This window comes from Eubalaena glacialis, chromosome 1, assembly GCF_028564815.1.
Source record: "Eubalaena glacialis isolate mEubGla1 chromosome 1, mEubGla1.1.hap2.+ XY, whole genome shotgun sequence".
NCBI lineage: Eukaryota > Metazoa > Chordata > Mammalia > Artiodactyla > Balaenidae > Eubalaena > Eubalaena glacialis.
In genome coordinates, this window is record NC_083716.1 from 101,785,977 (window position 1) to 101,809,009 (window position 23,033).

Below are 23,033 nucleotides of genomic sequence, written 5' to 3' on the forward strand. Positions count from 1 at the left end.
TCGACATTGCCCTCGTTTGAGCTGCCATGAGAAAACACTCTGCTTAGAATTCTTAGAGGACCTCGTACCTGAAGTCTCTCTACTCAAGGAGAAAGTCAGCATCCTACCATGCGGTGTCACTCACGGGACACTCAACGTGAGGACTTGCCTCGAGGTAAGGCCCTGAATTGCTCTGCAGAAGCGGAGGCGTGCAGCAGTTTCCATGAGGCGGTAGCCGCTGCTCTGCAGCATTTGAACGCCAGTACGCTTTGCGGGACACCTAGGTGCCTCGCCTGGAAACCCTATTCCCTGCAAGAACACTGAGTACCCCCAGGCTCCCCTGGCTCTTCTAAACAACATCCAGGCCCGTAGGCCTTCGTACTCACACTGTGTATGCCGAGTGATGGGCAAAACAGTACACTCTTTCTTGGGACAGCTTGATTTCCCCAGCACTACCACAGGTTCACGGGCACGGTTCTAGCAGGTTCCAACATGCCGTGGAAGTCGCACTCATTCCCTACTCTGATTGGCACTGAAAAAAAACACTAGGCTTCGCCTTCCAACCAGGACCTCCTACCTGAAGTCACCCTGCCTCCAGGAGAAAGTCGGCTTGCGTTCCTATTGCCACTAAAGCACAGTTTTTCCAGTAGCACTGCAGGCTTCTGAAGAGGCACGGGCCCAGAGGTCTAGCTAGGGCGCGCCTTGGTTGAGGCCGTTCACTACATGCAGAACACCCTGACTCGAGGAGTTGATTCAGGGAAGGACGAAGTGTGTGCTCTGTGTCTCTTTTGACTTGTCAGAAACCACAGGGATGTATGCTGCGTGTGCCCATGGAAATGGGGGCGGGATGGTACTAGCCTTGCTTTTCCATTTGGAAAGCCCCATTCATGCTCCCTGGAAGCTCCCTGAAATTCTCTGCTGTTGTCAGGCCTCTGGACGCCGTAGGCATGGGTCTGGGAAGAAAATGGGTTTTCTCTGGCTACACAGGGTGCTTCCATGGCCGGGGTGGGGCTCATCTAGCCATGCTCTAGAGCTAAAGGGAATCTCAACGTGAGTCCTTGCCTCGAGGTAAGGCCCCGAGTAGCCATGCAGAACGGGAGGCAGGCAGCTCTTCCCATGAGCTCTTAGTCGCTGTTCTGCTTTATTTTAAAGAAGGTACCCTTTGAGAACTCCTAGGCCCCTCGGGTGAGCATCATTTTCGTTCCAAGATCACTGAGTACCCCCACACCCCTGTGGGCCTACTGAGCAACATCGAGGCCCATAGGTCCCTCGGAGGCCCTCTGTGTCTGCCGAGTGATGGGCAACACACTGCACGTTACTTCAGGCGTGCTACATTTCCAGAGCCCTCGAACAACAGCAGAACCACATTTCTAGGCAGTCCAACATGGCCTGGAAGTCTTCGACATTGCCCTCGTTTGAGCTGCCATGAGAAAACACTCTGCTTAGAATTCTTAGAGGACCTCGTACCTGAAGTCTCTCTACTCAAGGAGAAAGTCAGCATCCTACCATGCGGTGTCGCTCACGGGACACTCAACGTGAGGACTTGCCTCGAGGTAAGGCCCTGAATTGCTCTGCAGAAGCGGAGGCGTGCAGCAGTTTCCATGAGGCGGTAGCCGCTGCTCTGCAGCATTTGAACGCCAGTACGCTTTGCGGGACACCTAGGTGCCTCGCCTGGAAACCCTATTCCCTGCAAGAACACTGAGTACCCCCAGGCTCCCCTGGCTCTTCTAAACAACATCCAGGCCCGTAGGCCTTCGTACTCACACTGTGTATGCCGAGTGATGGGCAAAACAGTACACTCTTTCTTGGGACAGCTTGATTTCCCCAGCACTACCACAGGTTCACGGGCACGGTTCTAGCAGGTTCCAACATGCCGTGGAAGTCGCACTCATTCCCTACTCTGATTGGCACTGAAAAAAAACACTAGGCTTCGCCTTCCAACCAGGACCTCCTACCTGAAGTCACCCTGCCTCCAGGAGAAAGTCGGCTTGCGTTCCTATTGCCACTAAAGCACAGTTTTTCCAGTAGCACTGCAGGCTTCTGAAGAGGCACGGGCCCAGAGGTCTAGCTAGGGCGCGCCTTGGTTGAGGCCGTTCACTACATGCAGAACACCCTGACTCGAGGAGTTGATTCAGGGAAGGACGAAGTGTGTGCTCTGTGTCTCTTTTGACTTGTCAGAAACCACAGGGATGTATGCTGCGTGTGCCCATGGAAATGGGGGCGGGATGGTACTAGCCTTGCTTTTCCATTTGGAAAGCCCCATTCATGCTCCCTGGAAGCTCCCTGAAATTCTCTGCTGTTGTCAGGCCTCTGGACGCCGTAGGCATGGGTCTGGGAAGAAAATGGGTTTTCTCTGGCTACACAGGGTGCTTCCATGGCCGGGGTGGGGCTCATCTAGCCATGCTCTAGAGCTAAAGGGAATCTCAACGTGAGTCCTTGCCTCGAGGTAAGGCCCCGAGTAGCCATGCAGAACGGGAGGCAGGCAGCTCTTCCCATGAGCTCTTAGTCGCTGTTCTGCTTTATTTTAAAGAAGGTACCCTTTGAGAACTCCTAGGCCCCTCGGGTGAGCATCATTTTCGTTCCAAGATCACTGAGTACCCCCACACCCCTGTGGGCCTACTGAGCAACATCGAGGCCCATAGGTCCCTCGGAGGCCCTCTGTGTCTGCCGAGTGATGGGCAACACACTGCACGTTACTTCAGGCGTGCTACATTTCCAGAGCCCTCGAACAACAGCAGAACCACATTTCTAGGCAGTCCAACATGGCCTGGAAGTCTTCGACATTGCCCTCGTTTGAGCTGCCATGAGAAAACACTCTGCTTAGAATTCTTAGAGGACCTCGTACCTGAAGTCTCTCTACTCAAGGAGAAAGTCAGCATCCTACCATGCGGTGTCGCTCACGGGACACTCAACGTGAGGACTTGCCTCGAGGTAAGGCCCTGAATTGCTCTGCAGAAGCGGAGGCGTGCAGCAGTTTCCATGAGGCGGTAGCCGCTGCTCTGCAGCATTTGAACGCCAGTACGCTTTGCGGGACACCTAGGTGCCTCGCCTGGAAACCCTATTCCCTGCAAGAACACTGAGTACCCCCAGGCTCCCCTGGCTCTTCTAAACAACATCCAGGCCCGTAGGCCTTCGTACTCACACTGTGTATGCCGAGTGATGGGCAAAACAGTACACTCTTTCTTGGGACAGCTTGATTTCCCCAGCACTACCACAGGTTCACGGGCACGGTTCTAGCAGGTTCCAACATGCCGTGGAAGTCGCACTCATTCCCTACTCTGATTGGCACTGAAAAAAAACACTAGGCTTCGCCTTCCAACCAGGACCTCCTACCTGAAGTCACCCTGCCTCCAGGAGAAAGTCGGCTTGCGTTCCTATTGCCACTAAAGCACAGTTTTTCCAGTAGCACTGCAGGCTTCTGAAGAGGCACGGGCCCAGAGGTCTAGCTAGGGCGCGCCTTGGTTGAGGCCGTTCACTACATGCAGAACACCCTGACTCGAGGAGTTGATTCAGGGAAGGACGAAGTGTGTGCTCTGTGTCTCTTTTGACTTGTCAGAAACCACAGGGATGTATGCTGCGTGTGCCCATGGAAATGGGGGCGGGATGGTACTAGCCTTGCTTTTCCATTTGGAAAGCCCCATTCATGCTCCCTGGAAGCTCCCTGAAATTCTCTGCTGTTGTCAGGCCTCTGGACGCCGTAGGCATGGGTCTGGGAAGAAAATGGGTTTTCTCTGGCTACACAGGGTGCTTCCATGGCCGGGGTGGGGCTCATCTAGCCATGCTCTAGAGCTAAAGGGAATCTCAACGTGAGTCCTTGCCTCGAGGTAAGGCCCCGAGTAGCCATGCAGAACGGGAGGCAGGCAGCTCTTCCCATGAGCTCTTAGTCGCTGTTCTGCTTTATTTTAAAGAAGGTACCCTTTGAGAACTCCTAGGCCCCTCGGGTGAGCATCATTTTCGTTCCAAGATCACTGAGTACCCCCACACCCCTGTGGGCCTACTGAGCAACATCGAGGCCCATAGGTCCCTCGGAGGCCCTCTGTGTCTGCCGAGTGATGGGCAACACACTGCACGTTACTTCAGGCGTGCTACATTTCCAGAGCCCTCGAACAACAGCAGAACCACATTTCTAGGCAGTCCAACATGGCCTGGAAGTCTTCGACATTGCCCTCGTTTGAGCTGCCATGAGAAAACACTCTGCTTAGAATTCTTAGAGGACCTCGTACCTGAAGTCTCTCTACTCAAGGAGAAAGTCAGCATCCTACCATGCGGTGTCGCTCACGGGACACTCAACGTGAGGACTTGCCTCGAGGTAAGGCCCTGAATTGCTCTGCAGAAGCGGAGGCGTGCAGCAGTTTCCATGAGGCCGTAGTCGCTGCTCTGCAGCATTTGAACGCCAGTACGCTTTGCGGGACACCTAGGTGCCTCGCCTGGAAACCCTATTCCCTGCAAGAACACTGAGTACCCCCAGGCTCCCCTGGCTCTTCTAAACAACATCCAGGCCCGTAGGCCTTCGTACTCACACTGTGTATGCCGAGTGATGGGCAAAACAGTACACTCTTTCTTGGGACAGCTTGATTTCCCCAGCACTACCACAGGTTCACGGGCACGGTTCTAGCAGGTTCCAACATGCCGTGGAAGTTGCATCATTCCCTACTCTGATTGGCACTGAAAGAAAACACTAGGCTTCGCCTTCCAACCAGGACCTCCTACCTGAAGTCACCCTGCCTTCAGGAGAAAGGCGGATTGCTTGCCTATTGCAACTAAAGCACAGTTCTTCCTGTAGCACTGCAGGCTTCTGAGGAGGCCCGGGCCCAGAGGCCTAGCTAGGGCGTGCCTTGGTTGAGGCCGTTCACTAGATGCAGAACACTCTGCCTCGAGATGTTGATTCAGGGAAGGAACCAGTGTGTGCTCTGTGTCTCTTTTGACTTGTCAGAAACCACAGGGATGTAGGCTGCGTGTGCCCATGGAAATGGGGGCGGGATGGTACTAGCCTTGCTTTTCCATTTGGAAAGCCCCATTCATGCTCCCTGGAAGCTCCCTGAAATTCTCTGCTGTTGTCAGGCCTCTGGACGCCGTAGGCATGGGTCTGGGAAGAAAATGGGTTTTCTCTGGCTACACAGGGTGCTTCCATGGCCGGGGTGGGGCTCATCTAGCCATGCTCTAGAGCTAAAGGGAATCTCAACGTGAGTCCTTGCCTCGAGGTAAGGCCCCGAGTAGCCATGCAGAACGGGAGGCAGGCAGCTCTTCCCATGAGCTCTTAGTCGCTGTTCTGCTTTATTTTAAAGAAGGTACCCTTTGAGAACTCCTAGGCCCCTCGGGTGAGCATCATTTTCGTTCCAAGATCACTGAGTACCCCCACACCCCTGTGGGCCTACTGAGCAACATCGAGGCCCATAGGTCCCTCGGAGGCCCTCTGTGTCTGCCGAGTGATGGGCAACACACTGCACGTTACTTCAGGTGTGCTACATTTCCAGAGCCCTCGAACAACAGCAGAACCACATTTCTAGGCAGTCCAACATGGCCTGGAAGTCTTCGACCTTGCCCTCGTTTGAGCTGCCATGAGAAAACACTCTGCTTAGAATTCTTAGAGGACCTCGTACCTGAAGTCTCTCTACTCAAGGAGAAAGTCAGCATCCTACCATGTGGTGTCGCTCACGGGACACTCAACGTGAGGACTTGCCTCGAGGTAAGGCCCTGAATTGCTCTGCAGAAGCGGAGGCGTGCAGCAGTTTCCATGAGGCCGTAGCCGCTGCTCTGCAGCATTTGAACGCCAGTACGCTTTGCGGGACACCTAGGTGCCTCGCCTGGAAACCCTATTCCCTGCAAGAACACTGAGTACCCCCAGGCTCCCCTGGCTCTTCTAAACAACATCCAGGCCCGTAGGCCTTCGTACTCACCGTGTATGCCGAGTGATGGGTAAAACAGTACACTCTTTCTTGGGACAGCTTGATTTCCCCAGCACTACCACAGGTTCACGGGCACGGTTCTAGCAGGTTCCAACATGCCGTGGAAGTCGCACTCATTCCCTACTCTGATTGGCACTGAAAAAAAACACTAGGCTTCGCCTTCCAACCAGGACCTCCTACCTGAAGTCACCCTGCCTCCAGGAGAAAGGCAGATTGCTTGCCTATTGCAACTAAAGCACAGTTCTTCCTGTAGCACTGCAGGCTTCTGAAGAGGCCCGGGCCCAGAGGCCTAGCTAGGGCGTGCCTTGGTTGAGGCCGTTCACTAGATGCAGAACACTCTGCCTCGAGAAGTTGATTCAGGGAAGGAACCAGTGTGTGCTCTGTGTCTCTTTTGACTTGTCAGAAACCACAGGGATGTAGGCTGCGTGTGCCCATGGAAATGGGGGCGGGATGGTACTAGCCTTGCTTTTCCATTTGGAAAGCCCCATTCATGCTCCCTGGAAGCTCCCTGAAATTCTCTGCTGTTGTCAGGCCTCTGGACGCCGTAGGCATGGGTCTGGGAAGAAAATGGGTTTTCTCTGGCTACACAGGGTGCTTCCATGGCCGGGGTGGGGCTCATCTAGCCATGCTCTAGAGCTAAAGGGAATCTCAACGTGAGTCCTTGCCTCGAGGTAAGGCCCCGAGTAGCCATGCAGAACGGGAGGCAGGCAGCTCTTCCCATGAGCTCTTAGTCGCTGTTCTGCTTTATTTTAAAGAAGGTACCCTTTGAGAACTCCTAGGCCCCTCGGGTGAGCATCATTTTCGTTCCAAGATCACTGAGTACCCCCACACCCCTGTGGGCCTACTGAGCAACATCGAGGCCCATAGGTCCCTCGGAGGCCCTCTGTGTCTGCCGAGTGATGGGCAACACACTGCACGTTACTTCAGGCGTGCTACATTTCCAGAGCCCTCGAACAACAGCAGAACCACATTTCTAGGCAGTCCAACATGGCCTGGAAGTCTTCGACATTGCCCTCGTTTGAGCTGCCATGAGAAAACACTCTGCTTAGAATTCTTAGAGGACCTCGTACCTGAAGTCTCTCTACTCAAGGAGAAAGTCAGCATCCTACCATGTGGTGTCGCTCACGGGACACTCAACGTGAGGACTTGCCTCGAGGTAAGGCCCTGAATTGCTCTGCAGAAGCGGAGGCGTGCAGCAGTTTCCATGAGGCCGTAGCCGCTGCTCTGCAGCATTTGAACGCCAGTACGCTTTGCGGGACACCTAGGTGCCTCGCCTGGAAACCCTATTCCCTGCAAGAACACTGAGTACCCCCAGGCTCCCCTGGCTCTTCTAAACAACATCCAGGCCCGTAGGCCTTCGTACTCACCGTGTATGCCGAGTGATGGGTAAAACAGTACACTCTTTCTTGGGACAGCTTGATTTCCCCAGCACTACCACAGGTTCACGGGCACGGTTCTAGCAGGTTCCAACATGCCGTGGAAGTCGCACTCATTCCCTACTCTGATTGGCACTGAAAAAAAACACTAGGCTTCGCCTTCCAACCAGGACCTCCTACCTGAAGTCACCCTGCCTCCAGGAGAAAGGCAGATTGCTTGCCTATTGCAACTAAAGCACAGTTCTTCCTGTAGCACTGCAGGCTTCTGAAGAGGCCCGGGCCCAGAGGCCTAGCTAGGGCGTGCCTTGGTTGAGGCCGTTCACTAGATGCAGAACACTCTGCCTCGAGAAGTTGATTCAGGGAAGGAACCAGTGTGTGCTCTGTGTCTCTTTTGACTTGTCAGAAACCACAGGGATGTATGCTGCGTGTGCCCATGGAAATGGGGGCGGGATGGTACTAGCCTTGCTTTTCCATTTGGAAAGCCCCATTCATGCTCCCTGGAAGCTCCCTGAAATTCTCTGCTGTTGTCAGGCCTCTGGACGCCGTAGGCATGGGTCTGGGAAGAAAATGGGTTTTCTCTGGCTACACAGGGTGCTTCCATGGCCGGGGTGGCTCTCTTCTTGTAATGCTCTAGAGCTAAAGGGAATCTCAACGTGAGTCCTTGCCTCGAGGTAAGGCCCCGAGTAGCCATGCAGAACGGGAGGCAGGCAGCTCTTCCCATGAGCTCTTAGTCGCTGTTCTGCTTTATTTTAAAGAAGGTACCCTTTGAGAACTCCTAGGCCCCTCGGGTGAGCATCATTTTCGTTCCAAGATCACTGAGTACCCCCACACCCCTGTGGGCCTACTGAGCAACATCGAGGCCCATAGGTCCCTCGGAGGCCCTCTGTGTCTGCCGAGTGATGGGCAACACACTGCACGTTACTTCAGGCGTGCTACATTTCCAGAGCCCTCGAACAACATCAGAACCACATTTCTAGGCAGTCCAACATGGCCTGGAAGTCTTCGACATTGCCCTCGTTTGAGCTGCCATGAGAAAACACTCTGCTTAGAATTCTTAGAGGACCTCGTACCTGAAGTCTCTCTACTCAAGGAGAAAGTCAGCATCCTACCATGCGGTGTCGCTCACGGGACACTCAACGTGAGGACTTGCCTCGAGGTAAGGCCCTGAATTGCTCTGCAGAAGCGGAGGCGTGCAGCAGTTTCCATGAGGCCGTAGTCGCTGCTCTGCAGCATTTGAACGCCAGTACGCTTTGCGGGACACCTAGGTGCCTCGCCTGGAAACCCTATTCCCTGCAAGAACACTGAGTACCCCCAGGCTCCCCTGGCTCTTCTAAACAACATCCAGGCCCGTAGGCCTTCGTACTCACACTGTGTATGCCGAGTGATGGGCAAAACAGTACACTCTTTCTTGGGACAGCTTGATTTCCCCAGCACTACCACAGGTTCACGGGCACGGTTCTAGCAGGTTCCAACATGCCGTGGAAGTCGCACTCATTCCCTACTCTGATTGGCACTGAAAAACAACACTAGGCTTCGCCTTCCAACCAGGACCTCCTACCTGAAGTCACCCTGCCTCCAGGAGAAAGTCGGCTTGCGTTCCTATTGCCACTAAAGCACAGTTCTTCCTGTAGCACTGCAGGCTTCTGAAGAGGCACGGGCCCAGAGGTCTAGCTAGGGCGCGCCTTGGTTGAGGCCGTTCACTACATGCAGAACACCCTGCCTCGAGGAGTTGATTCAGGGAAGGACGAAGTGTGTGCTCTGTGTCTCTTTTGACTTGTCAGAAACCACAGGGATGTATGCTGCGTGTGCCCATGGAAATGGGGGCGGGATGGTACTAGCCTTGCTTTTCCATTTGGAAAGCCCCATTCATGCTCCCTGGAAGCTCCCTGAAATTCTCTGCTGTTGTCAGGCCTCTGGACGCCGTAGGCATGGGTCTGGGAAGAAAATGGGTTTTCTCTGGCTACACAGGGTGCTTCCATGGCCGGGGTGGGGCTCATCTAGCCATGCTCTAGAGCTAAAGGGAATCTCAACGTGAGTCCTTGCCTCGAGGTAAGGCCCCGAGTAGCCATGCAGAACGGGAGGCAGGCAGCTCTTCCCATGAGCTCTTAGTCGCTGTTCTGCTTTATTTTAAAGAAGGTACCCTTTGAGAACTCCTAGGCCCCTCGGGTGAGCATCATTTTCGTTCCAAGATCACTGAGTACCCCCACACCCCTGTGGGCCTACTGAGCAACATCGAGGCCCATAGGTCCCTCGGAGGCCCTCTGTGTCTGCCGAGTGATGGGCAACACACTGCACGTTACTTCAGGCGTGCTACATTTCCAGAGCCCTCGAACAACAGCAGAACCACATTTCTAGGCAGTCCAACATGGCCTGGAAGTCTTCGACATTGCCCTCGTTTGAGCTGCCATGAGAAAACACTCTGCTTAGAATTCTTAGAGGACCTCGTACCTGAAGTCTCTCTACTCAAGGAGAAAGTCAGCATCCTACCATGCGGTGTCGCTCACGGGACACTCAACGTGAGGACTTGCCTCGAGGTAAGGCCCTGAATTGCTCTGCAGAAGCGGAGGCGTGCAGCAGTTTCCATGAGGCCGTAGTCGCTGCTCTGCAGCATTTGAACGCCAGTACGCTTTGCGGGACACCTAGGTGCCTCGCCTGGAAACCCTATTCCCTGCAAGAACACTGAGTACCCCCAGGCTCCCCTGGCTCTTCTAAACAACATCCAGGCCCGTAGGCCTTCGTACTCACACTGTGTATGCCGAGTGATGGGCAAAACAGTACACTCTTTCTTGGGACAGCTTGATTTCCCCAGCACTACCACAGGTTCACGGGCACGGTTCTAGCAGGTTCCAACATGCCGTGGAAGTTGCATCATTCCCTACTCTGATTGGCACTGAAAGAAAACACTAGGCTTCGCCTTCCAACCAGGACCTCCTACCTGAAGTCACCCTGCCTTCAGGAGAAAGGCGGATTGCTTGCCTATTGCAACTAAAGCACAGTTCTTCCTGTAGCACTGCAGGCTTCTGAGGAGGCCCGGGCCCAGAGGCCTAGCTAGGGCGTGCCTTGGTTGAGGCCGTTCACTAGATGCAGAACACTCTGCCTCGAGATGTTGATTCAGGGAAGGAACCAGTGTGTGCTCTGTGTCTCTTTTGACTTGTCAGAAACCACAGGGATGTAGGCTGCGTGTGCCCATGGAAATGGGGGCGGGATGGTACTAGCCTTGCTTTTCCATTTGGAAAGCCCCATTCATGCTCCCTGGAAGCTCCCTGAAATTCTCTGCTGTTGTCAGGCCTCTGGACGCCGTAGGCATGGGTCTGGGAAGAAAATGGGTTTTCTCTGGCTACACAGGGTGCTTCCATGGCCGGGGTGGGGCTCATCTAGCCATGCTCTAGAGCTAAAGGGAATCTCAACGTGAGTCCTTGCCTCGAGGTAAGGCCCCGAGTAGCCATGCAGAACGGGAGGCAGGCAGCTCTTCCCATGAGCTCTTAGTCGCTGTTCTGCTTTATTTTAAAGAAGGTACCCTTTGAGAACTCCTAGGCCCCTCGGGTGAGCATCATTTTCGTTCCAGGATCACTGAGTACCCCCACACCCCTGTGGGCCTACTGAGCAACATCGAGGCCCATAGGTCCCTCGGAGGCCCTCTGTGTCTGCCGAGTGATGGGCAACACACTGCACGTTACTTCAGGCGTGCTACATTTCCAGAGCCCTCGAACAACAGCAGAACCACATTTCTAGGCAGTCCAACATGGCCTGGAAGTCTTCGACATTGCCCTCGTTTGAGCTGCCATGAGAAAACACTCTGCTTAGAATTCTTAGAGGACCTCGTACCTGAAGTCTCTCTACTCAAGGAGAAAGTCAGCATCCTACCATGCGGTGTCGCTCACGGGAGACTCAACGTGAGGACTTGCCTCGAGGTAAGGCCCTGAATTGCTCTGCAGAAGCGGAGGCGTGCAGCAGTTTCCATGAGGCCGTAGTCGCTGCTCTGCAGCATTTGAACGCCAGTACGCTTTGCGGGACACCTAGGTGCCTCGCCTGGAAACCCTATTCCCTGCAAGAACACTGAGTACCCCCAGGCTCCCCTGGCTCTTCTAAACAACATCCAGGCCCGTAGGCCTTCGTACTCACACTGTGTATGCCGAGTGATGGGCAAAACAGTACACTCTTTCTTGGGACAGCTTGATTTCCCCAGCACTACCACAGGTTCACGGGCACGGTTCTAGCAGGTTCCAACATGCCGTGGAAGTCGCACTCATTCCCTACTCTGATTGGCACTGAAAAAAAACACTAGGCTTCGCCTTCCAACCAGGACCTCCTACCTGAAGTCACCCTGCCTTCAGGAGAAAGGCGGATTGCTTGCCTATTGCAACTAAAGCACAGTTCTTCCTGTAGCACTGCAGGCTTCTGAAGAGGCCCGGGCCCAGAGGCCTAGCTAGGGCGTGCCTTGGTTGAGGCCGTTCACTAGATGCAGAACACTCTGCCTCGAGAAGTTGATTCAGGGAAGGAACCAGTGTGTGCTCTGTGTCTCTTTTGACTTGTCAGAAACCACAGGGATGTATGCTGCGTGTGCCCATGGAAATGGGGGCGGGATGGTACTAGCCTTGCTTTTCCATTTGGAAAGCCCCATTCATGCTCCCTGGAAGCTCCCTGAAATTCTCTGCTGTTGTCAGGCCTCTGGACGCCGTAGGCATGGGTCTGGGAAGAAAATGGGTTTTCTCTGGCTACACAGGGTGCTTCCATGGCCGGGGTGGGGCTCATCTAGCCATGCTCTAGAGCTAAAGGGAATCTCAACGTGAGTCCTTGCCTCGAGGTAAGGCCCCGAGTAGCCATGCAGAACGGGAGGCAGGCAGCTCTTCCCATGAGCTCTTAGTCGCTGTTCTGCTTTATTTGAAAGAAGGTACCCTTTGAGAACTCCTAGGCCCCTCGGGTGAGCATCATTTTCGTTCCAAGATCACTGAGTACCCCCACACCCCTGTGGGCCTACTGAGCAACATCGAGGCCCATAGGTCCCTCGGAGGCCCTCTGTGTCTGCCGAGTGATGGGCAACACACTGCACGTTACTTCAGGCGTGCTACATTTCCAGAGCCCTCGAACAACAGCAGAACCACATTTCTAGGCAGTCCAACATGGCCTGGAAGTCTTCGACATTGCCCTCGTTTGAGCTGCCATGAGAAAACACTCTGCTTAGAATTCTTAGAGGACCTCGTACCTGAAGTCTCTCTACTCAAGGAGAAAGTCAGCATCCTACCATGCGGTGTCGCTCACGGGACACTCAACGTGAGGACTTGCCTCGAGGTAAGGCCCTGAATTGCTCTGCAGAAGCGGAGGCGTGCAGCAGTTTCCATGAGGCGGTAGCCGCTGCTCTGCAGCATTTGAACGCCAGTACGCTTTGCGGGACACCTAGGTGCCTCGCCTGGAAACCCTATTCCCTGCAAGAACACTGAGTACCCCCAGGCTCCCCTGGCTCTTCTAAACAACATCCAGGCCCGTAGGCCTTCGTACTCACACTGTGTATGCCGAGTGATGGGCAAAACAGTACACTCTTTCTTGGGACAGCTTGATTTCCCCAGCACTACCACAGGTTCACGGGCACGGTTCTAGCAGGTTCCAACATGCCGTGGAAGTCGCACTCATTCCCTACTCTGATTGGCACTGAAAAAAAAACAATAGGCTTCGCCTTCCAACCAGGACCTCCTACCTGAAGTCACCCTGCCTCCAGGAGAAAGTCGGCTTGCGTTCCTATTGCCACTAAAGCACAGTTTTTCCTGTAGCACTGCAGGCTTCTGAAGAAGCAAGGGCCCAGAGGTCTAGCTAGGGCGCGCCTTGGTTGAGGCCGTTCACTACATGCAGAACACCCTGCCTCGAGGAGTTGATTCAGGGAAGGACGAAGTGTGTGCTCTGTGTCTCTTTTGACTTGTCAGAAACCACAGGGATGTATGCTGCGTGTGCCCATGGAAATGGGGGCGGGATGGTACTAGCCTTGCTTTTCCATTTGGAAAGCCCCATTCATGCTCCCTGGAAGCTCCCTGAAATTCTCTGCTGTTGTCAGGCCTCTGGACGCCGTAGGCATGGGTCTGGGAAGAAAATGGGTTTTCTCTGGCTACACAGGGTGCTTCCATGGCCGGGGTGGGGCTCATCTAGCCATGCTCTAGAGCTAAAGGGAATCTCAACGTGAGTCCTTGCCTCGAGGTAAGGCCCCGAGTAGCCATGCAGAACGGGAGGCAGGCAGCTCTTCCCATGAGCTCTTAGTCGCTGTTCTGCTTTATTTTAAAGAAGGTACCCTTTGAGAACTCCTAGGCCCCTCGGGTGAGCATCATTTTCGTTCCAAGATCACTGAGTACCCCCACACCCCTGTGGGCCTACTGAGCAACATCGAGGCCCATAGGTCCCTCGGAGGCCCTCTGTGTCTGCCGAGTGATGGGCAACACACTGCACGTTACTTCAGGCGTGCTACATTTCCAGAGCCCTCGAACAACAGCAGAACCACATTTCTAGGCAGTCCAACATGGCCTGGAAGTCTTCGACATTGCCCTCGTTTGAGCTGCCATGAGAAAACACTCTGCTTAGAATTCTTAGAGGACCTCGTACCTGAAGTCTCTCTACTCAAGGAGAAAGTCAGCATCCTACCATGCGGTGTCGCTCACGGGACACTCAACGTGAGGACTTGCCTCGAGGTAAGGCCCTGAATTGCTCTGCAGAAGCGGAGGCGTGCAGCAGTTTCCATGAGGCCGTAGTCGCTGCTCTGCAGCATTTGAACGCCAGTACGCTTTGCGGGACACCTAGGTGCCTCGCCTGGAAACCCTATTCCCTGCAAGAACACTGAGTACCCCCAGGCTCCCCTGGCTCTTCTAAACAACATCCAGGCCCGTAGGCCTTCGTACTCACACTGTGTATGCCGAGTGATGGGCAAAACAGTACACTCTTTCTTGGGACAGCTTGATTTCCCCAGCACTACCACAGGTTCACGGGCACGGTTCTAGCAGGTTCCAACATGCCGTGGAAGTCGCACTCATTCCCTACTCTGATTGGCACTGAAAAAAAACACTAGGCTTCGCCTTCCAACCAGGACCTCCTACCTGAAGTCACCCTGCCTCCAGGAGAAAGTCGGCTTGCGTTCCTATTGCCACTAAAGCACAGTTTTTCCTGTAGCACTGCAGGCTTCTGAAGAGGCACGGGCCCAGAGGTCTAGCTAGGGCGCGCCTTGGTTGAGGCCGTTCACTACATGCAGAACACCCTGCCTCGAGGAGTTGATTCAGGGAAGGACGAAGTGTGTGCTCTGTGTCTCTTTTGACTTGTCAGAAACCACAGGGATGTATGCTGCGTGTGCCCATGGAAATGGGGGCGGGATGGTACTAGCCTTGCTTTTCCATTTGGAAAGCCCCATTCATGCTCCCTGGAAGCTCCCTGAAATTCTCTGCTGTTGTCAGGCCTCTGGACGCCGTAGGCATGGGTCTGGGAAGAAAATGGGTTTTCTCTGGCTACACAGGGTGCTTCCATGGCCGGGGTGGGGCTCATCTAGCCATGCTCTAGAGCTAAAGGGAATCTCAACGTGAGTCCTTGCCTCGAGGTAAGGCCCCGAGTAGCCATGCAGAACGGGAGGCAGGCAGCTCTTCCCATGAGCTCTTAGTCGCTGTTCTGCTGTATTTGAAAGAAGGTACCCTTTGAGAACTCCTAGGCCCCTCGGGTGAGCATCATTTTCGTTCCAAGATCACTGAGTACCCCCACACCCCTGTGGGCCTACTGAGCAACATCGAGGCCCATAGGTCCCTCGGAGGCCCTCTGTGTCTGCCGAGTGATGGGCAACACACTGCACGTTACTTCAGGCGTGCTACATTTCCAGAGCCCTCGAACAACAGCAGAACCACATTTCTAGGCAGTCCAACATGGCCTGGAAGTCTTCGACATTGCCCTCGTTTGAGCTGCCATGAGAAAACACTCTGCTTAGAATTCTTAGAGGACCTCGTACCTGAAGTCTCTCTACTCAAGGAGAAAGTCAGCATCCTACCATGCGGTGTCGCTCACGGGACACTCAACGTGAGGACTTGCCTCGAGGTAAGGCCCTGAATTGCTCTGCAGAAGCGGAGGCGTGCAGCAGTTTCCATGAGGCCGTAGTCGCTGCTCTGCAGCATTTGAACGCCAGTACGCTTTGCGGGACACCTAGGTGCCTCGCCTGGAAACCCTATTCCCTGCAAGAACACTGAGTACCCCCAGGCTCCCCTGGCTCTTCTAAACAACATCCAGGCCCGTAGGCCTTCGTACTCACACTGTGTATGCCGAGTGATGGGCAAAACAGTACACTCTTTCTTGGGACAGCTTGATTTCCCCAGCACTACCACAGGTTCACGGGCACGGTTCTAGCAGGTTCCAACATGCCGTGGAAGTTGCATCATTCCCTACTCTGATTGGCACTGAAAGAAAACACTAGGCTTCGCCTTCCAACCAGGACCTCCTACCTGAAGTCACCCTGCCTTCAGGAGAAAGGCGGATTGCTTGCCTATTGCAACTAAAGCACAGTTCTTCCTGTAGCACTGCAGGCTTCTGAGGAGGCCCGGGCCCAGAGGCCTAGCTAGGGCGTTCCTTGGTTGAGGCCGTTCACTAGATGCAGAACACTCTGCCTCGAGATGTTGATTCAGGGAAGGAACCAGTGTGTGCTCTGTGTCTCTTTTGACTTGTCAGAAACCACAGGGATGTAGGCTGCGTGTGCCCATGGAAATGGGGGCGGGATGGTACTAGCCTTGCTTTTCCATTTGGAAAGCCCCATTCATGCTCCCTGGAAGCTCCCTGAAATTCTCTGCTGTTGTCAGGCCTCTGGACGCCGTAGGCATGGGTCTGGGAAGAAAATGGGTTTTCTCTGGCTACACAGGGTGCTTCCATGGCCGGGGTGGGGCTCATCTAGCCATGCTCTAGAGCTAAAGGGAATCTCAACGTGAGTCCTTGCCTCGAGGTAAGGCCCCGAGTAGCCATGCAGAACGGGAGGCAGGCAGCTCTTCCCATGAGCTCTTAGTCGCTGTTCTGCTTTATTTTAAAGAAGGTACCCTTTGAGAACTCCTAGGCCCCTCGGGTGAGCATCATTTTCGTTCCAGGATCACTGAGTACCCCCACACCCCTGTGGGCCTACTGAGCAACATCGAGGCCCATAGGTCCCTCGGAGGCCCTCTGTGTCTGCCGAGTGATGGGCAACACACTGCACGTTACTTCAGGCGTGCTACATTTCCAGAGCCCTCGAACAACAGCAGAACCACATTTCTAGGCAGTCCAACATGGCCTGGAAGTCTTCGACATTGCCCTCGTTTGAGCTGCCATGAGAAAACACTCTGCTTAGAATTCTTAGAGGACCTCGTACCTGAAGTCTCTCTACTCAAGGAGAAAGTCAGCATCCTACCATGCGGTGTCGCTCACGGGACACTCAACGTGAGGACTTGCCTCGAGGTAAGGCCCTGAATTGCTCTGCAGAAGCGGAGGCGTGCAGCAGTTTCCATGAGGCCGTAGTCGCTGCTCTGCAGCATTTGAACGCCAGTACGCTTTGCGGGACACCTAGGTGCCTCGCCTGGAAACCCTATTCCCTGCAAGAACACTGAGTACCCCCAGGCTCCCCTGGCTCTTCTAAACAACATCCAGGCCCGTAGGCCTTCGTACTCACACTGTGTATGCCGAGTGATGGGCAAAACAGTACACTCTTTCTTGGGACAGCTTGATTTCCCCAGCACTACCACAGGTTCACGGGCACGGTTCTAGCAGGTTCCAACATGCCGTGGAAGTCGCACTCATTCCCTACTCTGATTGGCACTGAAAAAAAACACTAGGCTTCGCCTTCCAACCAGGACCTCCTACCTGAAGTCACCCTGCCTTCAGGAGAAAGGCGGATTGCTTGCCTATTGCAACTAAAGCACAGTTCTTCCTGTAGCACTGCAGGCTTCTGAAGAGGCCCGGGCCCAGAGGCCTAGCTAGGGCGTGCCTTGGTTGAGGCCGTTCACTAGATGCAGAACACTCTGCCTCGAGAAGTTGATTCAGGGAAGGAACCAGTGTGTGCTCTGTGTCTCTTTTGACTTGTCAGAAACCACAGGGATGTATGCTGCGTGTGCCCATGGAAATGGGGGCGGGATGGTACTAGCCTTGCTTTTCCATTTGGAAAGCCCCATTCATGCTCCCTGGAAGCTCCCTGAAATTCTCTGCTGTTGTCAGGCCTCTGGACGCCGTAGGCATGGGTCTGGGAAGAAAATGGGTTTTCTCTGGCTACACAGGGTGCTTCCATGGCCGGGGTGGGGCTCATCTAGCCATGCTCTAGAGCTAAAGGGAATCTCAACGTGAGTCCTTGCCTCGAGGTAAGGCCCCGAGTAGCCATGCAGAACGGGAGGCAGGCAGCTCTTCCCATGAGCTCTTAGTCGCTGTTCTGCTTTATTTGAAAGAATGTACCCTTTGAGAACTCCTAGGCCCCTCGGGTGAGCATCATTTTCGTTCCAAGATCACTGAGTACCCCCACACCCCTGTGGGCCTACTGAGCAACATCGAGGCCCATAGGTCCCTCGGAGGCCCTCTGTGTCTGCCGAGTGATGGGCAACACACTGCACGTTACTTCAGGCGTGCTACATTTCCAGAGCCCTCGAACAACAGCAGAACCACATTTCTAGGCAGTCCAACATGGCCTGGAAGTCTTCGACATTGCCCTCGTTTGAGCTGCCATGAGAAAACACTCTGCTTAGAATTCTTAGAGGACCTCGTACCTGAAGTCTCTCTACTCAAGGAGAAAGTCAGCATCCTACCATGCGGTGTCGCTCACGGGACACTCAACGTGAGGACTTGCCTCGAGGTAAGGCCCTGAATTGCTCTGCAGAAGCGGAGGCGTGCAGCAGTTTCCATGAGGCGGTAGTCGCTGCTCTGCAGCATTTGAACGCCAGTACGCTTTGCGGGACACCTAGGTGCCTCGCCTGGAAACCCTATTCCCTGCAAGAACACTGAGTACCCCCAGGCTCCCCTGGCTCTTCTAAACAACATCCAGGCCCGTAGGCCTTCGTACTCACACTGTGTATGCCGAGTGATGGGCAAAACAGTACACTCTTTCTTGGGACAGCTTGATTTCCCCAGCACTACCACAGGTTCACGGGCACGGTTCTAGCAGGTTCCAACATGCCGTGGAAGTCGCACTCATTCCCTACTCTGATTGGCACTGAAAAAAAAACACTAGGCTTCGCCTTCCAACCAGGACCTCCTACCTGAAGTCACCCTGCCTCCAGGAGAAAGTCGGCCTGCGTTCCTATTGCCACTAAAGCACAGTTTTTCCTGTAGCACTGCAGGCTTCTGAAGAGGCACGGGCCCAGAGGTCTACCTAGGGCGCGCCTTGGTTGAGGCCGTTCACTACATGCAGAACACCCTGCCTCGAGGAGTTGATTCAGGGAAGGACGAAGTGTGTGCTCTGTGTCTCTTTTGACTTGTCAGAAACCACAGGGATGTATGCTGCGTGTGCCCATGGAAATGGGGGCGGGATGGTACTAGCCTTGCTTTTCCATTTGGAAAGCCCCATTCATGCTCCCTGGAAGCTCCCTGAAATTCTCTGCTGTTGTCAGGCCTCTGGACGCCGTAGGCATGGGTCTGGGAAGAAAATGGGTTTTCTCTGGCTACACAGGGTGCTTCCATGGCCGGGGTGGGGCTCATCTAGCCATGCTCTAGAGCTAAAGGGAATCTCAACGTGAGTCCTTGCCTCGAGGTAAGGCCCCGAGTAGCCATGCAGAACGGGAGGCAGGCAGCTCTTCCCATGAGCTCTTAGTCGCTGTTCTGCTTTATTTGAAAGAAGGTACCCTTTGAGAACTCCTAGGCCCCTCGGGTGAGCATCATTTTCGTTCCAAGATCACTGAGTACCCCCACACCCCTGTGGGCCTACTGAGCAACATCGAGGCCCATAGGTCCCTCGGAGGCCCTCTGTGTCTGCCGAGTGATGGGCAACACACTGCACGTTACTTCAGGCGTGCTACATTTCCAGAGCCCTCGAACAACAGCAGAACCACATTTCTAGGCAGTCCAACATGGCCTGGAAGTCTTCGACATTGCCCTCGTTTGAGCTGCCATGAGAAAACACTCTGCTTAGAATTCTTAGAGGACCTCGTACCTGAAGTCTCTCTACTCAAGGAGAAAGTCAGCATCCTACCATGCGGTGTCGCTCACGGGACACTCAACGTGAGGACTTGCCTCGAGGTAAGGCCCTGAATTGCTCTGCAGAAGCGGAGGCGTGCAGCAGTTTCCATGAGGCGGTAGCCGCTGCTCTGCAGCATTTGAACGCCAGTACGCTTTGCGGGACACCTAGGTGCCTCGCCTGGAAACCCTATTCCCTGCAAGAACACTGAGTACCCCCAGGCTCCCCTGGCTCTTCTAAACAACATCCAGGCCCGTAGGCCTTCGTACTCACACTGTGTATGCCGAGTGATGGGCAAAACAGTACACTCTTTCTTGGGACAGCTTGATTTCCCCAGCACTACCACAGGTTCACGGGCACGGTTCTAGCAGGTTCCAACATGCCGTGGAAGTCGCACTCATTCCCTACTCTGATTGGCACTGAAAAAAAACACTAGGCTTCGCCTTCCAGCCAGGACCTCCTACCTGAAGTCACCCTGCCTCCAGGAGAAAGTCGGCTTGCGTTCCTATTGCCACTAAAGCACAGTTTTTCCTGTAGCACTGCAGGCTTCTGAAGAGGCACGGGCCCAGAGGTCTAGCTAGGGCGCGCCTTGGTTGAGGCCGTTCACTACATGCAGAACACCCTGCCTCGAGGAGTTGATTCAGGGAAGGACGAAGTGTGTGCTCTGTGTCTCTTTTGACTTGTCAGAAACCACAGGGATGTATGCTGCGTGTGCCCATGGAAATGGGGGCGGGATGGTACTAGCCTTGCTTTTCCATTTGGAAAGCCCCATTCATGCTCCCTGGAAGCTCCCTGAAATTCTCTGCTGTTGTCAGGCCTCTGGACGCCGTAGGCATGGGTCTGGGAAGAAAATGGGTTTTCTCTGGCTACACAGGGTGCTTCCATGGCCGGGGTGGCTCTCTTCTTGTAATGCTCTAGAGCTAAAGGGAATCTCAACGTGAGTCCTTGCCTCGAGGTAAGGCCCCGAGTAGCCATGCAGAACGGGAGGCAGGCAGCTCTTCCCATGAGCTCTTAGTCGCTGTTCTGCTTTATTTTAAAGAAGGTACCCTTTGAGAACTCCTAGGCCCCTCGGGTGAGCATCATTTTCGTTCCAAGATCACTGAGTACCCCCACACCCCTGTGGGCCTACTGAGCAACATCGAGGCCCATAGGTCCCTCGGAGGCCCTCTGTGTCTGCCGAGTGATGGGCAACACACTGCACGTTACTTCAGGCGTGCTACATTTCCAGAGCCCTCGAACAACAGCAGAACCACATTTCTAGGCAGTCCAACATGGCCTGGAAGTCTTCGACATTGCCCTCGTTTGAGCTGCCATGAGAAAACACTCTGCTTAGAATTCTTAGAGGACCTCGTACCTGAAGTCTCTCTACTCAAGGAGAAAGTCAGCATCCTACCATGCGGTGTCGCTCACGGGACACTCAACGTGAGGACTTGCCTCGAGGTAAGGCCCTGAATTGCTCTGCAGAAGCGGAGGCGTGCAGCAGTTTCCATGAGGCGGTAGTCGCTGCTCTGCAGCATTTGAACGCCAGTACGCTTTGCGGGACACCTAGGTGCCTCGCCTGGAAACCCTATTCCCTGCAAGAACACTGAGTACCCCCAGGCTCCCCTGGCTCTTCTAAACAACATCCAGGCCCGTAGGCCTTCGTACTCACACTGTGTATGCCGAGTGATGGGCAAAACAGTACACTCTTTCTTGGGACAGCTTGATTTCCCCAGCACTACCACAGGTTCACGGGCACGGTTCTAGCAGGTTCCAACATGCCGTGGAAGTCGCACTCATTCCCTACTCTGATTGGCACTGAAAAACAAAACTAGGCTTCGCCTTCCAACCAGGACCTCCTACCTGAAGTCACCCTGCCTCCAGGAGAAAGGCAGATTGCTTGCCTATTGCAACTAAAGCACAGTTCTTCCTGTAGCACTGCAGGCTTCTGAAGAGGCCCGGGCCCAGAGGCCTAGCTAGGGCGTGCCTTGGTTGAGGCCGTTCACTAGATGCAGAACACTCTGCCTCGAGAAGTTGATTCAGGGAAGGAACCAGTGTGTGCTCTGTGTCTCTTTTGACTTGTCAGAAACCACAGGGATGTATGCTGCGTGTGCCCATGGAAATGGGGGCGGGATGGTACTAGCCTTGCTTTTCCATTTGGAAAGCCCCATTCATGCTCCCTGGAAGCTCCCTGAAATTCTCTGCTGTTGTCAGGCCTCTGGACGCCGTAGGCATGGGTCTGGGAAGAAAATGGGTTTTCTCTGGCTACACAGGGTGCTTCCATGGCCGGGGTGGCTCTCTTCTTGTAATGCTCTAGAGCTAAAAGGAATCTCAACGTGAGTCCTTGCCTCGAGGTAAGGCCCCGAGTAGCCATGCAGAACGGGAGGCAGGCAGCTCTTCCCATGAGCTCTTAGTCGCTGTTCTGCTTTATTTTAAAGAAGGTACCCTTTGAGAACTCCTAGGCCCCTCGGGTGAGCATCATTTTCGTTCCAAGATCACTGAGTACCCCCACACCCCTGTGGGCCTACTGAGCAACATCGAGGCCCATAGGTCCCTCGGAGGCCCTCTGTGTCTGCCGAGTGATGGGCAACACACTGCACGTTACTTCAGGCGTGCTACATTTCCAGAGCCCTCGAACAACAGCAGAACCACATTTCTAGGCAGTCCAACATGGCCTGGAAGTCTTCGACATTGCCCTCGTTTGAGCTGCCATGAGAAAACACTCTGCTTAGAATTCTTAGAGGACCTCGTACCTGAAGTCTCTCTACTCAAGGAGAAAGTCAGCATCCTACCATGCGGTGTCGCTCACGGGACACTCAACGTGAGGACTTGCCTCGAGGTAAGGCCCTGAATTGCTCTGCAGAAGCGGAGGCGTGCAGCAGTTTCCATGAGGCCGTAGTCGCTGCTCTGCAGCATTTGAACGCCAGTACGCTTTGCGGGACACCTAGGTGCCTCTCCTGGAAACCCTATTCCCTGCAAGAACACTGAGTACCCCCAGGCTCCCCTGGCTCTTCTAAACAACATCCAGGCCCGTAGGCCTTCGTACTCACACTGTGTATGCCGAGTGATGGGCAAAACAGTACACTCTTTCTTGGGACAGCTTGATTTCCCCAGCACTACCACAGGTTCACGGGCACGGTTCTAGCAGGTTCCAACATGCCGTGGAAGTCGCACTCATTCCCTACTCTGATTGGCACTGAAAAAAATCACTAGGCTTCGCCTTCCAACCAGGACCTCCTACCTGAAGTCACCCTGCCTTCAGGAGAAAGGCGGATTGCTTGCCTATTGCAACTAAAGCACAGTTCTTCCTGTAGCACTGCAGGCTTCTGAAGAGGCCCGGGCCCAGAGGCCTAGCTAGGGCGTGCCTTGGTTGAGGCCGTTCACTAGATGCAGAACACTCTGCCTCGAGAAGTTGATTCAGGGAAGGAACCAGTGTGTGCTCTGTGTCTCTTTTGACTTGTCAGAAACCACAGGGATGTATGCTGCGTGTGCCCATGGAAATGGGGGCGGGATGGTACTAGCCTTGCTTTTCCATTTGGAAAGCCCCATTCATGCTCCCTGGAAGCTCCCTGAAATTCTCTGCTGTTGTCAGGCCTCTGGACGCCGTAGGCATGGGTCTGGGAAGAAAATGGGTTTTCTCTGGCTACACAGGGTGCTTCCATGGCCGGGGTGGGG